Genomic DNA, 14,901 nt, shown 5'->3' with positions numbered 1-14,901 from the left:
AAACACAGGATGCCCAGTTCCATTTGAATTTCAAAAGGATAAGTATGTCCCATACAGCAAATCATTCATTATCTGAAATTCAAATTTAACTGGGCATCCTGTATTTTATCTGGCAGCTCTACCCCAGAGCACTCAATCTCTGATTCTGATGTGCCCTAATTATCTGTATTTTTCTCTTTTCTACAGAAGAAACATCAAATATGGACAGCTACAGCAAACAACATACTCAGGTCACTGATGGCTGAAAACAAGGAGCACTAAGAAGTCAATATCCATCATCCTTTCTGTTATTTGTGTTAGTTACTGATTGGACCATTTCCCTTTTCATGATTAAACAACTCTCTTAATCATCGCCTCAGTTCCTGGAATCCTTTATCAAGAGCAAGGACAACTCTGTCCAGGCTGAACAAGGAAAAATGTGAAATACATGCTAATATTTAAAAGCTTATTGCTTACCCTGCCAGCATCTATCAAGGTAAGCACATTGTGTGAATTTATCATGAGACATGCACAAGGAGATGCAGTAGTTTCTGACACAGTCAAATCTGTTCTGCTTAAGCTCTGGGAATGGGTCCTATCCTTCCCCCAAAGTGTCGTCCCGGCACGCCAAGCTTAGGCCTAGACCCAGAGGAAGGGCCGGAGCCACCATGGTGAGCAGAAGGCAGAGAGGAGGGCTCTACAGACACCCACAGTATGGCTGTCAGGCCAAAAGAGCATCCTAGCTCACATCAGCAGACTTCTCCCTCACCACTGGCTATCCTGCCCTTGACTAGCTAGAATGGAGGATCATGGATATAAGGATATCGCATCCTTATAAAATTGTACTGAATCCAAGGCTCGGGGAGATAAGTCTCCCTGGGCTTCCCCTGCATTCCCTCTTCCTTCATGCCATAAAGGGGCCACCACCATAAACTAAATCTGAAATCACAGCACATCAGAAGAAAGCAAAACTAAAAATCCGTATCAAAGCAGAAAATCAAGAGTGGAGACTGAAAACGTGATTCTTATCTTTATTGACCATTGCATTGATGAGAATCAATAACAATTGTAAATGTTTCCATTTCACATTTAGAATGTTTTATATTGGTCTAGAAGTTTAGAGTTCAAAGAGCATGTTCATTTACCTCATTTTATATCGCAGTGATTTATTGTACCAAAGGAACTTAAGAGCCCTTTGATCAATCTGTAACAGACATAGTTTTCCTAACCAAGTGTTTCTCCAAGTATGGTTCTGAAAACTGGTCCATGCCAGCAGCATCAGCACCACCGGGGACTTGTTAGAAATGCAGATACTTGAGCTCCATCCCCAGACCTGCTGAATCAGAAACCCTGGGAGTAGGCCTAGCGATCTTTGTTGTCACAAGTCCTCCAGGGAATTTCTGTACACCCTATCATTTGAGAACCACTGCCCTAGCCTCCTAGAGACTGCCAGGCCTTCCTGAGTTCCTCTTCACCATCTGAAGCAAATAGTGGCATTTTTCAAGCACTATTTGTAGAGTGTTTGTCTGTCTTTGCCAATAGTAAGGTCGGGTCTTCAGATTTCTGTGCCAGACTTAAGGAAAGACAGTAAGGCAGTAGTTTTCAATATTAAGAAAACAGTTCCCATTTTTTCTTCATACCCTCTCCCCATCACACACACACACACACACACACACACACACACACACACATATACATATACACACACTGCCCCTGCCCATTTCAGAGTGTCTCCCCCAGCTCCTCAGACCCCTATTCTGGGACATTCTGCACTCCCTTCCCACATCCTCCTCTATAAAATGCAATTTTTAAAATCTTATCCTCCAGCCTGTATCACCTCTCACCTCCGTATTCACTCATCCCCCATTACCCCTCTTCAGCCTCTATCTTTTTGCAGCTTCCAAAGCTTTTGCGTTTACAGCCTCACCCTAGGCACTATCTTTCACCCAACACCTTGTGTCCTTTTCTGAAACCCTGTCTCCCCACTCCCCTCCTTCCCACTCCTGCCCTATGCACATTTTCTCTCCCACACGAGTGCTAGCTCCTTTCCCACAGGTCAGCCAGACTCCCTCATTTGCTGCCCATCCCTAGTCTCCACTGTTTTCCTGATGATTTTTGTTCTCATCCCCTAGAACAGAGATGACCAGCCCCACACCCAATCTTCTCTGGGTCTCCCCCTCCTCTGACATCCTCTCCCCTCCTCTGACATCACCAGTCTTTGGCTTTTATTTCTGCTACAATAGAAATATTTTTTCTCTGAGGCCATAGTCTTCTCCAACATTCATACTTATCTTTTGTTACCTATGCACTAGTTTATTTTTTAAATATATTGAAGTGAATAGTTGATTTGAAGGAAAAAATATTAGATAAAAAATTGTTCAGGTAATAAGGGGATGAACCAAAAATTGTGGAGGTGGTCACAGAACAAATGATGGTATCAAATGCTGATGCAGCAGGAGGGGATGGGCATGTCGAAAAGCAGAATATGTTAAATATTGTGAGAAAAGACCCTGGGGTAGAGATGAGCATGTGGCTACAGGCAGCAGTGGGATTCCAGCACGAGAAGGGTAGAAGGAAGGTTCAGGTAAGACAAAGCTGTTTATCCTTTCTAGGTCAAAGCCCATGTTGAAAATCTAATGAAATCTAACAAGTCCTCATAGTAAAATGCCCAAACAAGCTAAAGTTTGCATTTATTTCTGGCACATGGAAGAATTCATGAAGCCTAAAGGGGATGACGTCCAGAGACCTCAGGTAGAGAAACACGCTGGGTTTGGGTGCCAGTCCAAAAGGCTTCAATGCCAGAAAATGCAACAAAACTTGGGCTTCATCCAAGTGGCAAGGTGGTATGTGTTTTAGGATGCTCAGCTTTGTGTACTTTGTATTTTGTGTACACATCTCATGCCCAATCTTTAGCAAGACTTTGTGAAATTAATGTTTTGATTCCAGAAACGTCAGGCCAGCAACATTGGCTTGATGCCAGAAAAACCAGCCACTAACATATTTTGAAAATGATGTCGTAGATAGAGTACAGGAAATGATTATCACTGGGCAGATAAAAGGAAAACATCTTAAAAGAGAATATAAACTTTTTAACCTACTGTAGAGGCAACATGTAAAAACGTCTGTGCACCAGAGAAAGAAAATTCAGTGATATGTGTGAGGAGTGGTTTGCATGTGTGTGAGGTTAGAGAAAAAGCCACACATGGATTGCAAATGTATTGGTTTTATCTACTGAGTGCTGTTCTCCCAGTCCAGAAACAAGAAGATTACCATTTTTGTGTTTTCAGTGTAATAGTATCAGGTAACACAGATTCATTGGTTGCTACATGCCAAGCACCTCATGTGCATTGTTTCATTTAAACCCCTCCTTTACCCTATGAGGCAGACACTCATACAAATGAAGGGCTGAGGCCCAGAGAGCTTACGCAAAGAACCGCTAAGTCACTGTCCCAGAACCCGAAGCTGGGATGAACTAGACCAAGATTAAACCAGATGGCCTGACTCTGTCAGAGCCTTGCTTCTTAACACCATCCTGGATCCAACAATAGTTCTCTCTCCCCAAAACTGACATGGCTCAAAATCTGAATTCCCCTGTTGGCCCGGTTTCCAACCAGATCCACAAACTGTAATTGGATTATGCAGTTGGCATCTGAGAAACAGGAAAGTGCAAATAGCCAAAATAATGAGCACTCGTTAAACTCCTTGGAAAGAACAACACTGCTTCAAGGCAGTGCCTACAAGCAAGTTTTGCTTGAAGAAAATAACTAAAACGTAATCATTACTTTTAGAGATCTTGGTTGATTTCACCCACTATCCATTCCTCTGCTTGTTTTCCCAGAGAAAATGTGTAGGTGCTCTCTTATTAAAAATAAACTTGCATCCCAGTCTACCTCAGAGCGAGATCAAATGGCTACCACAGGGAGTGATATGAAAATGGAGTCATTTCTCTGAAATTCCCAAGGGTGCTTTTTTGCTTTTAAGAGCAATGAAGTCACTTTCTGCTAGTAATTTATTATTTCCACCAGTTATTCAAATATTTGTCTACATGTTGAAAAATTAGTCCTTATTCAAACAAGTTTTGCTTTTAGAGCAAAGGCATTCTAAATGTTCAGTAAAACTGGATTCTAGCAAAGGGATACATATAAAGATAAAGTAATTAAAAGCACATGCTTGCCTTCTTCTTAGATAAGCAAACTAAAAATACGAAAAAAAAAGAAAAAGCCTACACCTTTCTTCAGTAGACATTGGGTTTCCCAGATTGGACTGGAGGCCTAACCTCAAAAAATGAGGTTGGCTTCGTCCAAACATCACCTGTTTTGCCATTTCCCTGGGCTTGCATGCTAAACAGGTTCAGTCGTTTCTGAAAATCGTGGTTCAGGCTGGTCTTTCTTTTGTCCTTGGCATTCTTAGCCTCAGCCAATAGCAGTATGAAGACATTAACTTTATTAAACATAGATTGTGGCTGGTGTTATTGGAAAGAAGTTTAGTTTGTTGTTCACCCATTATCACATTATAGATGACTTTTATCGCTATAGTGAGTCATGTGTATGTGGGTAATTGCCCCCTTTCCATCCAAATAATATAAGTACCATTAGGCAGGAAGAAAAAGGAAATGGGAAGGAGAGAATAGAGTGCATAATGAGAGAAAAGGACTATTTCCTAAATGCTTCCTGACTTACTGTAGGGAACAAATGAATTATTGCACCCTTCTAAAACTTCAGTGCCCTTGGTAAAAACAGACAGAGACAGGAGAAAGGGTAAGCAGTTTGTCTTTCTGGAAAAAAGGGCAAATTATATTATATATATATAATTTTTTCCCCAAATACTGCCCACTAAACTAAGTATTTCCATACTGTTTGCAGCAAGCAGGGAAAAGCATATGGAAGGAGGGAGAGAGAGATCATATATAACTTCTTCAGAATTGAGGGAGGGTCAGGAAAATACTCGAAGGAATAAACTGTGTAAATAAATACAAAAACTAATCCTAACAGCCTCTGAAACCTCACTTAAGGCATAGATGGTGCCTGGAAGCCAAAGTTTCCACTCAGTCAGCAATAGCATTCAAACACATCATCATTTAGGGAGTTGCTTTTTCTCATCATCTGTTTATCCTCAACAGCCCTCATTGTTCAGCACAGTGAGTGCTCAGTAATTACCTTTTGAATGTATAGGAAATCACCTCATTGAGCATCTACCATATACATAGGATTCTTTTTAATAATTATCAAGTTTCAGATATGTTAAAGTTAGGGAAAAAAATCTGGTTTGGGTCAGCAAGTTTAGTAAATCGGTCTCATAAAAGAAGTTTGAGGAGAGCATTTTCCATTGACCTTTTCTTCACATTTAAAGTGTCTCTGAATTTGACAGTAGGTATCAAGAGATTTGGAAAAGGTCATGCCTCTTGCCCAAGTAGCTCAACTTCCAGTTATCTGCCCCCAAGGAAGTCATAAGAGGTATGAACAAGAATTTATGGTGGAGATGTTCATCACAGCACTATTTAGAATACCAGTATCCATGGATACACATGTCCAGGCACAGGGTCAGGTTTAAATTAAGCTGGAATCAAAGTCAAGTCATGCAATGGCCTCCCAGTGACCATTACATGTGATTTTTTTAAAGTTTCTTTAATGGCATGGAAGATATTTGATGAGATACTGATAAATTAAAAAAGCAGGATGCAACGCACTTGACACAGGATGATCAAAATCTACATCAGAGAAAGAGCTCCAGGAAGAGAGAGAGACACACACATAAAGGGAAAATCAAAAGTTAACATTCCAAGTTACGACGAGGAGTTATCCCTTAGTTATGAAAGTTATGAGGTTACAAATGATTTCTTTCATCTTTTTAAAATTTCCTATTATATATTCCCAGCTTGCTTTTATAGTCAGAAAAAAATAAATTTTTTGTCAAGAACTGTTAACTGTTTAAACCAGGTTAGGAAGTCTAATCATAGGGAAAACAGGAGATACTCTAAATTCGGACAGCTTCAATTGCCAGAATTCAATTGCCATAAGTTTTTTGTGTGTTTTTGTTGTTGTTGTTTGTTTGTTTTTTTTAGACAGGGTCTCGCTCTGTCACCCAAACTAGGGTGCAGCGGCACAATCATGGCTCACTGCAGCCTCCCCATTCTGGGCTCAGGCGGTCCTCCTGCCTCAGTCTTCTGCTACCAGATGATCTCTACAGTTTTCCTATGGTTTCTTGAAGCCTTCTGTGCATTTTCCCTAATAGCCAACTACTTATGATCTGTGAGTCTGCAGGAGCTAATAATTACAAGAATTTTCTCAGGAAAGGAAGATGGAAAGGGGAGTCCAGCAGAGTCCGACTCAAGCCATAGATTGCCATTGGCTTGTTGGCAAGTCATTTAAACTCTTGAGGCCTCCTTTGTGTCACAGACTAGGTAATTTTTAAGCTCCCTTGTAGTTTTAAGTCCAAAAAATAATTATGTTTTTTATGCTGTCCTAGGAGGTCACCACCAAATAATTTGCATTTGGAACATGTAGACTTCAATTGTTCTTGAGTGAAAGAATGGCCTTCCAGTCACTCTGGAGGATGACAGAGGCCAGTCACTCACACTTGGGCCATTGAATAGCCTTCCTCTCACATCATCTCCTGGTTTCTGGGCTTCACCACCAGGATCCTCTTAAGAGTTCTGCTCGTCCCACAAGGTATGGTTTTTAACATGCCAAATGCACTTTTATCATCAACAAAGCCTACTGTGCTGGGAAAACAGTGGCCCTCAGCCTTTTCTGGGACACGGCTGCCTTTCAGAAACTGTGGGAAACACTGACCTCTCCTCAGAAAAATGGTCTTTCACGTCAAAATTTGGCTGAGCACTTCACGGAGTCACAGACTTGCAGCCCAAAGCCCTTGGATGCCAGGTTAAAAATCCCTGGTGAGGATAGTATTTACCTATTCAACAGAGCCCCAGATGATTTTAAAGCATGCTTCTTTTTCACAAGTAAGATGATCATGATGACTAGAAATCATGTAATGAAGGGGGCCCGCCCAGGCCCTGTGAGTCAGGAAGAAGAGAACCCAGAGCTGTATCCTTCAGTGCAACCCAGGAACAGCAAGCCTCAGGACAGTGGTGAGGACCACAGGAAAGGGGGCACAGCTCGGAAACCACTCCCTGCTCCAGAGCCCATCTACAAGCGACAGAGCTGCAACCGCCACCAGCGCAGCCTTCTCCCTGACGAGAATTTGGACTCAGGTTTACAATGCCTCAGGAATTATCTCACTGATCCTCACCACAACTCACTGTGCTACTATTGAGCTTGACTGTACATGGTACCCAACATCTACATTTTGTAGATGAGGAAACTGAGTATCAGGGAGGATAAGAAGTTTTTCCAAAGTCACAGAGCCAGCAAATGTCAGGGGCATGATTCAGGCTCTGCCTGACTCTATTCCACCCAAGTCAGGCTAATTATTATCAGGCAAGCCCCCGTGCTCAGCTCAGCCACAGGGTTGTGTTTCTCAGGAAACATTGCCATAAGTTGAACACCAGTGACACAAAGGAGACTCATGGAAAATTAGTAGCAAGTGGTAGCTGAATAGCAGTATCTTTTTTTTTTTTGAGACAGGATTTCACTGTCTCCCAGGGTAGAGTGCAGTGGCATGATCATGGCTCCCTGCAACCTCCACTTCCTGGGCTCAGGCAATCCTCCTGCCTCAACATCCCAAGTAGCTGAGACTATAGGCATGAGCCACCATGCCTGGCTAATTTTTTCAATTTTTTGTAGAGATGGAGTCTCATTATGTTGCCCAGACTGGTCTTGAACTCTTAGCCTCAAGCAATCCTGCATTGGCCTCCCAATGTGCTGGGATTACAGGTGTGAGCCACCATGCCTGGCTGGCAGTAATGTCTTAATGCCTGATGCCTCTCAAAGTTCTGTTTGAGGGAGGAAGTAAGAAGGAAGACAGCCTAGGAGCTTCTTTAAAAAAAATACCATCTTTGTTTTTTTCATTTGCAGAGTCATCATATCTCTGTGCGCCCAAAGCTGTGAATGACCAGCTACAGCCAGGGAAACTCTGTAGCTCTAGAACATGGCCAAGGCCTTTGCTGAAATCCCAGAGTCAGGGAACCACACAGAAGTGCATGGCAAGCCTGGCTCTATGTTCCAGGGGGCTGGCTACTTCTCTTAATAAAACAGACTCCCTCTGTCTCCTCAACTAAGAATCATAGAACTTTAAAAATGGAAAGAACCTCAAATATTACTTGGTTTAATGGCTTCCTCTTTTTCATCACTCCCACCCTTCCTTCCTACCTTTACCGTAGACCTTAGTTTGCCAAGGAAGAAATTCAAAACCAGAAAAAAGAAGTTGCTTGTTTAAGACTCTACAGATCATTGTTAGAGGGTAGAAGTTGAACATAGGTCTATTATGGACCAGGAAGTATGTCACATAATTTACAAACAGCATCTCATTTAAACTTACAGTTATTCACTGAAGTAGATCTTATTATACTCATTTTGTAGATGGAGAAACTAATGTTAAGGAAGGTAAATAATTCACCATGGTCAAACAAAAAAAATCATTTGAACATAAATAGTCCTAACCCATAAAGCCAATGCCTTTTTCAAAAAACTCTATAGATCATTAGAGATGAGCCAGAAGTTACCCTGATAATGCTCCTGTGAAGTGCTGGTCACTGTGTTTAGGTTCCCCTGCACTCCTTTCACCTATGGTACTCTGACTCTCCCTCTCAGTCTGGAGAATGAACAGCAGACATGGTGATGGATACAAAAGGGAGACCCCTCTGATGGGTGCAGTGGTGACAGCAAAGACCAGATCCAAGAAAGTACCATCTTGGATGGGATATGTGCCAGAGTGGATGGATGACATGCCCAAGGGTCAGAAGAGACACATGACATTTCTTTTTTTTTTTTTTTTTTTTTTTTTTTTTTTTTTTTTTTTTGAGACGGAGTCTCGCTCTGTCGCCCAGGCTGGAGTGCAGTGGTGCAATCTCGGCTCACTGCAAGCTCCGCCTCCCGGGTTCACGCCATTCTCCTGCCTCAGCCTCTCCAAGTAGCTGGGACTACAGGCGCCCGCCACCACGCCCGGCTAATTTTTTTTTTTTGTATTTTTAGTAGAGACAGGGTTTCACCGTGGTCTCGATCTCCTGACCTCGTGATCCGCCCACCTCGGCCTCCCAAGACATTTCAAAGATAACAGAATAGTAACAAAATAGATGAGTTTAAAAAATAAATAAATAAATAAAAACATTTTTTTTTCTAACAACCTCAGAGTGTCAGCTGCCGACATACAACTTATTATAAATGCTGAGGAAAGAAGGCGATAAAAGAAAGACAATCCAAGTTCCACGATGAAGGAAAAAGGCAACAAGATTAAGCTTTCTTCATCAGGCATAATATATAGAAGCTCAAAGTCAAGGTAAAGTGAGTTATAGAAAAATAAAGATGACATTTTTCACAGCAATAATCAGTTTCACAGTTATCATTTGTATTAAAATGGTTATTCTATCCTGCTACCAATTCAGAAATGCTCCATAAAAATTATGCAAATTATTTTGTTTGAAATAAGCTTTAAGTCGATTTTAGGGAAAGGAAAAAAGGACCCCAAACCATGTACCCATTTCCCATGTGAAACTCATCAGCCCTCCTGCCACTACTTGTTATTACAGATTTGAGGAAAAATGGAAGAGACAGAAGACAAGAAAAAAACCCTTCCAGAGTAATCCAATATGGGGCGAATGGGGGTAGTGAGGCAGGTAGTGAGAATAAAGCTGTCAAAAGACAAGACAGATTATAGGCCGGGCGTGGTGGCTCATAACTGTAATCTCAGCACTTTGGGAGGCCGAGGCAGGCAGATCACGAGGTCAGGAGATCAAGACCATCCTGGCTAACACGGTGAAACCCTGTCTCTACTAAAAATACAAAAAATTAGCCAGGCATGGTGGTGGGAGTCTGTAGTCCCAGCTACTCAGGAGGCGGAGGCAGGAGAATGGCGTGAACCCGGGAGGCGGTGCTTGCAGTGAGCCAAGATGGCACCACTGCTCTCCAGCCTGGGTGACAGAGAAAGAATCCGTCTCAATAAAAAAAAAAAAGAAAAGACAGATTATACTTCCCTGTGCCCTTTAAAAACTGATTCAGTTCAGAAATAAGGATTCTCAGAATTCTTGATCAAGAAGTCATCTAGCTTTTCTCCGTCATCTTCAGGAAAACCAATAGCTACAGAGACATGAGCCCAGGGAAATGAGAAGTTTCCCAGAGGAAGCGATTCTAAACTGCCCTCACAGTCACAATCCTGCATTAGGACTAAATAAAGCTGATCAGCATTTATCAATCAATCTGTACCTGTGTGATAGATTCATTCATGTCAGTCTCCCCATTGAAAAACAGTTTCCACAAGGGCAGACCGTGACAGTGTTACGATGTATCAACATACTCTTCAAAACTAGCACAGTCCCTGACATAGAATTCATCCTACATTAATTTTGTTGAACAAATGAAATAAAAAAAGTCTACATCCCAGGAACTGGAAATACTCTGTTATGATTAGATATCTGCACTCTACATGAAGTAAGGTAGTGCTATTTGAAAATGGAATTAGATGAGTAAATAAGTTTGTATTGCAAATATAGGGCAAGTGTAAAAACACACTTTTAAAAGTATCCTTGGTATGCAAAAAGAGGAAAAAAATTATATAAAATTCTCAACTAAAATGAAAGAAAGAAAAATGGGGGAAAAGAAAAAGTGATGAAAAGTATAAAGTACATATTAATCCAATTGTGTCAATAATCACTTTAAATATAAAGACCTAAACATAACAATGAAAAGTCAGAGATTGTCAGAATGGATACACAATAAGACACAACTATGTGTTGCCTACAAAAACCCACTTTAAATATAAAAATACATTAAATACTACATCACAATCTTCCTTCTCTCCTATCTCTACCCTCATGCACACACACACACACACACACACACAGGCTTTTAGTTAAAAAAAAAATTTTGGCTGCAGTGACTCACACCTGTAATCTCAGCACTTTGGGAGGCCGAGGTGGGTGGATCACAAGGTCGGGTGTTTGAGACTAGCCTGGCCAATATGGTGAAACCCCTTCTCTACTAAAAATATAAAAATTAGCTGGATGTGGTGGTGTGTGCCTGTAATCCTAGCTACTCGGGAGGCTGAGGCAGGAGAATTGCTCAAACCTGGGAGGCAGAGGTTGCAGTAAGCCAAGATCATGCCACTGCACTCCAGCCTGGGCAACAGAGCAAGACTCCATCTAAAAAAAAAATTATAGAGCTAAGAATGAGTTACTTCCTATTCTCAGTATACTAGATCCTGTCAATGTATCAATCAAGACATTTACACAAAAGGATTGAGACTTCTCATGGTTTCATACCTTCTGTAAACAGTTCCCACTATTCTGGAGCAAAACTGAAGGAGGCACTTAACAAACTTGCGGAAGTCTTGCTCTTACATACACAGACAGGCTTTAACATATAGCTGAAAATCAGTTACAGTTTCTCAGGACAGTGATGAAAGAAAACATGCAAATGTAACCCATATGTTAACCTTGATATTTGTCCCCTAGCCCTGTCAGGTTAACACTTCACACTTGGAAAATGACAACTTCTCTTGTTATGTTGCTTAAAGAAAACCAAAGTTTTGCTTATCTAAATGAAAATAAGGTTGTTTCTACCTTATGATGTCCAAATGGGACTTAGTCTCTTCCCTAAACCTATTACTCCTAATAGTTTTCACTTTTTCCTGAAGAAAAAACTGAAATTCAACTTTCTGAACCAAATCAGTCACTAATTGAAATAAATGCTCGGAGGACAGCATCTAAGCATTTTTAATTCAAACAATAAATACCATATGATTAATAAAGTGTCATTCAACTTTCTGCTAAACTATCTAAGCCTTGATCTTTTCAGTTGTATGTTGATTATATGATTCCATTTCAAAAGGTCTGCATGAGAATAACTCTGCTTACAGGAAAACTAGCAAATACAAAGTTCTTATTTGGTCTACCTATGTTCTCTTGCCTCAACTGTTCTTTAAAAAAAAAAATAGGTTTAGTTGATAGCATATTCAAAATGAGAGATTTCAAATACATACTCTGATTTCCAGACATCTCTTGAAAACTAGATCTGTCTATTAAACTTAGGCTTATTAATTCATCTGGCAACAATCAGCTTGCCTAATAACAACTGCTCCCTTTAGACAAGGCATGTGCTTTCCAGTCTGCCAGTTGCCACCATTCCATATTGATTCCCTGACACTGAGACCCAGTGCCAGTTGCCATTTACCATCAGGTTTTTGCTGCTGTTTTTCTTGTAACAGAGAACTATTCCTCTGTTATTTGTGTCACTATGAAAAGTGGGGAGGTAGACCAAGAAAATATCAATTGTGTTATACTCACTGCATGCTTCCATCATGTACATTCACTGACCCATCATTTAAACATTTCGGTTTGAAACCTATGCCGTATAGAACGGTGATGAGATAGTCATTCACTCTGAAAGTCAAGAGGTGCCAGCCAGCTACAAACTAGGGTTTGTAGAGGTTTGTTCATGTAATAAGTGTAATCCAGATGACACTACACACAGGAAGAATAAAAAGGAACTCCAAGTCATCAAAAATTTTCTGAAAAATCAAGACTTTCCATGTGATGGGGAATATTGAGTGTCAATTTGATTAGATTGAAGGACGCAAAGCATTGTTCCTGGGTGTGTCTATGAGGGTGTTGCCAAAGGAGATTAACATTTGAGTCAGGACCAGGAAAAACAGACCCACCCTCAGTCTGGGTGGGCACCATCTAATCAGCTGCCAGCATGGCCAAAATAAAAGCAGGCAGAAGAACATGGAAAGACTAGACTGGCTTGGTCTTCTGACCTACATCTTTCTCCCATGTTGGATGCTTCCTGCCCTCGAACATCAGACTCCAAGTTATTCAGATTTGGGGTTGTTTTTTTCTCCTCCTCCTCTTCTTCCTCCTCCTTCTCTTCTTCCTCCTCCTTCTTCCTTCTCCTTCTTCTCCTCCTCTTCCTTCTTCTTTTTCCTCTTCTTCCTGCTTCTTCTTCTTTTTCCTCCTCTTCCCCCTTCTTCTTCTTCCTTTTTCTTCCTCTTCTTCCCCTTCTTCCTCCTCCTCCACCTGTTCCTCTTCTTCCTCCTCTCTTATTCTTCCCCTTCCCCATTTTTTCACTTCTCCTCCTCCTCTTCCTCCTCCTCCTTCTTCCTTTGCTTCTTCTTCTTCTTCCTCCTCCTCTTCCATTTCTTCTTTTTACCCTTTCCCCTACTTCTTCTTTTTCCTCCTCCTCTCCCCATTCTAGAATTCCAGATATACATATGTTTAAATGTTTGATACTGTCACTCTTGAATAGTCTGTTATGATGTTTTTGTTTTGTTTCCATTTTTCTCTCTTTGTATTTTAGTCTGAATAATTTCTATAGACCTAGTTTTAAATTCACTTTTTTTTCCCTCAGCTGTGTCAAGTCTATTGATGAGCTCAACACAGGCATTCTTCTCTTTTATTGTGGTTTTTATTTCTAGTATTTCTATGTGATGATTTTTGTAGTTTTCATTTCGCTGCTGAGATTATCTGTCTGCTCTTGCATGTTGTTTACTTTTTCCATTAGATCCTTTAAAGTATTAGTTATACTTATTTTAAATCCTTGTCAGGTAATTCCAAAATTTGTGCCATATTTTATTCTGGTCCAATGATTGCTTTGTCTTTGAAGGTGCATTTTTTTTCTTGCTTTTTCATATGCTTCCTAACTACATCCTAAGCATCAGTCTAACATAACTGTGATATCAAAATATAAAAGGATCATTCAAGGAAAGAGCACTACATGCATTACTAAGCATAGTTTTGGAAAACAAAATAAAACAGTGTATAAAAAGAATAATACATCATGATTAAGTTTGGTTTAACACTAAAAATATTAGTTAACATAATCCAACACATTAAGGATTAAAAGAGAAAAATCATGTGATTATCACAGTAACTGCATTAAAAATCATTTGATAGAGTTTTAACCCTTTAATAATTTAAAGTAAAAACTGTTAGGAAAAATAGGAGAAGGGAACATTCTTAACTAATTTTTAAATTAATAATTTCAAAAATACATAAGCAGAGAGAGAGAGATCATCATGGAAGATGGGAGGCAGGACTACATTGCAGCTCCAGACAGAACAGCTTACAGAAGCTCACAGTGTGAATTTTAGCTCCAGATCGACTGCAAGAACAAACCAGCAATCCTGAGAGGACCCATAGACTCTCTGAAGGAAGCAGGCTGCTCCTGCAGAACCCAGGAAACATCCCAAATACTGTGAGTGCCCCAACTGCAGAGGTAGGAAAGGGAGACCCTCCATTCCCAAACACACACTCCCACTGGAGAAATTGAAGGTCTGTTTGTGGGAGAAGTTTCTGACCTTACCTGGAGCTGAGCCAATTTAGAGAGTCGAGTGAAATACAGGGGTAGAGGAAGCAGCAGAAAGGCCCTGGGAGCTTGCTGGGTCCCCTAGCTGGCTATTCCTGCCTGGCACCACAGGGTTCCCATTCAGTGGGTGACCAGAGAAGCAGGGGGTACAACTCCACAGGGAGAAGGAAATCTCTAGCTGAACTCTGTAACAGTTTGAATGGGGCAAGAAGCCTTTTGGCCAGAACTCACAGGAGGGCGCAAATCTGGCATGCAGACTCCACAGGCAGGGGAAGAACCAAGCCCTTTTCTCTGGCAGCTGGGAGGTGGAAAGCCTGGGGCAGATTTTCAATCCCGTAATGCCCTCTGCCTGGAAACAGACCAGGGCTGTTTGCGGGGAGCACAGTGGGAGTGAGACCACCCCTTTATTTTGCATGGGAGCTGGGTGAGGCTTGTGACTGCCAGCTTTTCCCCATTTCCCTGACAACCTGCATGACTCAGCAGACAGCCATAACCCTCCTAGGTA

At 41.1% G+C, this 14,901-nt stretch overlaps 1 long non-coding RNA gene across 1 annotated transcript in view; it reads right to left on the bottom strand.

Annotated features, from left to right (window-relative positions):
* Nucleotides 1-997: 997 nt before the first annotated feature.
* The window catches only part of LOC129462122 (uncharacterized), a 30,295-nt gene continuing 16,391 nt past the window's right edge, over nucleotides 998-14,901 (bottom strand). The window contains exon 3 of the long non-coding RNA XR_008650768.1: nucleotides 998-1,542. This is a non-coding gene — a long non-coding RNA (uncharacterized lncRNA). The remainder of the gene's footprint in view (nucleotides 1,543-14,901) is intronic.

The sequence above is a fragment of the Symphalangus syndactylus genome, chromosome 14 (assembly GCF_028878055.3).
Source record: "Symphalangus syndactylus isolate Jambi chromosome 14, NHGRI_mSymSyn1-v2.1_pri, whole genome shotgun sequence".
NCBI classification, from domain to species: domain Eukaryota; kingdom Metazoa; phylum Chordata; class Mammalia; order Primates; family Hylobatidae; genus Symphalangus; species Symphalangus syndactylus.
Note: the sequence above shows the minus strand (reverse complement) of the source record. Positions and strands in the feature narration are given on the sequence as shown.